This window comes from Oxyura jamaicensis, chromosome 2, assembly GCF_011077185.1.
Source record: "Oxyura jamaicensis isolate SHBP4307 breed ruddy duck chromosome 2, BPBGC_Ojam_1.0, whole genome shotgun sequence".
NCBI lineage: Eukaryota > Metazoa > Chordata > Aves > Anseriformes > Anatidae > Oxyura > Oxyura jamaicensis.
In genome coordinates, this window is record NC_048894.1 from 27,457,554 (window position 1) to 27,461,402 (window position 3,849).

Here is a 3,849-nt window from a genome sequence, read left to right on the forward strand (position 1 = left end):
ATTTTCTGTTTGAAAGAAATTTTCTGTTCAGTGTTCTTCAATGTTGAAGAACACTGTTGGTTTTGCTAGGTGAAAAAGGAATTCCACAAGCATAAATATATTTAATTCAGTTAAACAATGTGCATATGGGTATCTGGGTCTTGTACGTGAACAATGCCTTAATGGAGCCCTAGGTCAGGCAAATGTTGTCTCACTATATCTCACCAATTCTAGACATAATAAAGATGTATAGCTCTAAAGGTATATTTTTAGGATTAAATAAGGTTGAGGTATTAATTTTTAAGAGATGAAGAAAGAGTTTTTTTTTTGTTTGTTTTTGTTTTTTAATTTAAAGCATACTTTGTATTATTTTCACTACATAGAGAGGTCACAAATGTGGATATTTTAATGAAACCAATTATTCATGTTGCAAAAGTACATGGATCAGTCATATGAGTAAAGATCAAAGTATTAAACTTGCGGATCAGTAATAGAACTTATGTATCGTCTTCTGTGTTTTGAGACAAGGAATCTGGGATACCAGAAACAGGTGGTTTTACACTGCAATTATCCCAGATCAAAGTTCTAAACAGTGCTAAAAGGCTGAAAGACATTAACTTGTTAATTATATCAAAATACTTTAGCACGGGACAGAAAATACTTCCCTCCGTATGAAGTCACTCATAATGTATTATCCCTTTCTCCCTTTTCCCCCAAGTTTGCATGGATAGTAAGCAAAATAGTAAGTTTATATTTAAAACAACTCTTATCTTTCAAAGTTTCCCTTACATAAAAAAGTATGATGCCAGAAACTGCTGAAATTCACTATACCTTTGAACTAAGTAATATTCAGACTCCATATATAGGAGTTCAGAAGGGAAGTCTTGTAGTGTTCTGGTATAAATTAGCCTAGAGATTTAAGTAATGCTACACTAAGGTGTTTACTTGGAGTGCAGTGTTAATGTGATTAAATCATTGCATCTTCATACTTTCTCTGACTCCTATGCTGTAACATAGAATCCATTAGAAATATCACAGACTGCTCTGAAAACTATGTGTTCAAAGACTGTGGATGAAAAGAAGGATTATACCTGCTTTTATGTGGACAGCAAGACCTACCTAAAGCTTAGGCATCTTATCTAAGGAATTACTCTTCACCACCTGAACCATATGGAACTGTGTGTCTACCATTCCAAAGACCTTAAATGGCTGCATCAAATAACTTTGTTATAATACAGAAATATGTAGCTACTTTACATACTCAGAGTTTTGATGCAAAGAACTCCCAATTTTCAAAACAGTGTACTTCAGATTTCTTGTAAACCATATGTGTGTAAATTTTACATATATAATTTATGAAATTAGTTTTTTAAGAAGTATGAACAATTCTCAAAAAAGTACTATTTTTCAATGCTTCTATATATGTCAATGAAACATAAGCATTCTTGACCCTTTTCAAAACTTCTGATCCTAATGTATGTCTGAAATTCATGAGAAGTGAAGTAACTGATTCACTTTGTACAAGTATTCAAAAGGTGAAACCTTGATTATAATGCATAATAAAGTCCTTTGGTGATTTTCCCTGTTACTGCTTTAATGTATAAGTACTATACCCATAAGTATTATATAGCATATATAAGTATATATAAGTATACCCATAAGTATTCTGACACTGGAAGCACAGACTACTGCCTAATAAAACCTCTTTTTTTTTTTTTTTTTCCTATTAATAAAGAATTAGCAGTCTTACTGAACCCATGCTAAAATTCACATATGAATTATTATTATTTTTTTAAAATAAATTTGAGAAAGTCAGTATCTATGGATAAGTTTAACACTTATTGCTGATTATGAAAGGAGCAATCATTAAGATTAAAGTCACTTTAAATATAAATAAATTGCAGGACTTTGGAAATATTATGTTCACTTGGGTAGTACACACCAGATAATATAGTCTAATACACATAGCATGATCTCTCAAAAAGGGTTGGTGAACCATATAGGTAAAATAAAATCTTTTTTTTTTTTTTTTTTTTTTTTTTTTTAGTTTATAAATTCCCTATTAATTGGCTGAAATTCTGTCATTACCCAAACTAAGAGGGAGATCACTTTGTTTTGTGAAGTTTGTTTTCTCATTGGAATGTTAATATTTCTGTGATTTTAATTTTTTTGTTTGTTTGTTTATATTTTAATTCTGTTCAAAGGTCGTAGGTCTCTACTTCAGCTTAGGCTGATGCACACAGCATGGTACACATTTTATAAACCATTTGTTTTTTAGTTTGTTTTTTAAGGTGCGCTTTAGATCAGGAGCAAACCAAAGACTCACATGAAATTTGTTTCTGAGAGCTTCAGTCCCATTGTCAAAGATTTGAGAAGGTGGAGACTGTGTGAAGTGTATTCCTTGTTCAACGTATACCTCAGCCCTGTAGCAAGTAGAGTTATTGCTGTGAGGAAGGCTTTAGTAATGTGAAATGAACTTCTGTCTGTTGGTAATGGGAAGTAGAGGGACTAAAAAAATTCATAAAGGTTGAAATACACTGGTGAAATTGTGAAAATTAGCCATTCCAAAAAGTAAGATACTTTGTCCAGTACTTTATGGAAGAACTACTGCATTCCTGGGGCAAGACCAGTGTACTTACAAATCTGTTCATCCTAGAGAGTTAAGTTAATCTAGAATTGGCAAATGCATAAATAGCATGATACATTCAATTCATCATTTAGGTCACTGCAAATTTAAAATAAGATGCAAAAGACTAAGGAACAGGCAACCTAAATGAGATAACATATGGAGAATAAATAAAAAGTCATATTAATTCTTACAGTGTCCAATAGTTATAATTGTGGTGATTTTTATCATGCCATATTTATGAAACATCTTTGAATTTCTTGGGTGCAAGTAAGTACTTTGTTTAGTCATAGAGCAGGGAGGTCTTAGAAATAAAGATGGAAATTTTTGCAAAGAAGTTCCAACAATTGCAACATACTCCCTCCAAATATTCTGGACTGATCAGATGGCAAATTTTGGTAAACATTATATTTAACTTTGTATAGGGGGGTGCATGGAGACCAGTGAAGACAATATTACTGCTTTGTTATCAGGTACACATGAATGGCCTCAGCATTCCAACCCTGCTCTCCTTAAGATCTGAACCTTGCCAAGACTGAGGCTATAACCCATGGAGACAATTTGGTGCCAGTGAATCTTCAGATGTAACTTAACAATTTTTCAGTTCTGTCAGTACTTTAAACACTGCTGAAGAAAACAAAACCAAAACCAACCAAACAAAAAACAGGTATTTTATATCACAGGGACATAACTGTGTTTTGTTCAGTAGTGAGAAATTGTTTAAAGTAAGTGATTTATAACACCTAGTACTAAATTAGTACTAATAAAGATATTATATAAAAATGCAAACATTCAAAAATCAAGTTATAAAGTATGTCTTTACCTCAAATATATAGAATCTATACATGAAACATTATTTTGCTCAGTTTCTCTGCCCACTATTATGTGTGGGGATATTCTGTTTAGTTATATGATAAGTCTACTTTGGAGAGATATATTTTCAATACTTATAGTGAGAAAAATGTTTAATAATACCACTTTTGTGCAGAAATCTGTATAGGAGTTTCAAGACATATATAATATTCCTGATGAAATCGAGTGGGATTTATTGTCAATAGACAACAAAGTTCAATTTTACCACTAACACTTAGCTTACAGAACAATTATTGCTGATGGTGAAAAAAACGGAAATAATAAAGTTTGACTCATAGGGGCTGTGGTGATTTTGAAGTCATGATAGGTTGTTCTTCTTCTTCGTCTTCTTCTTCTTCTTCTTCTTCTTCTTCTTCTTCTTCTTCTTCTTC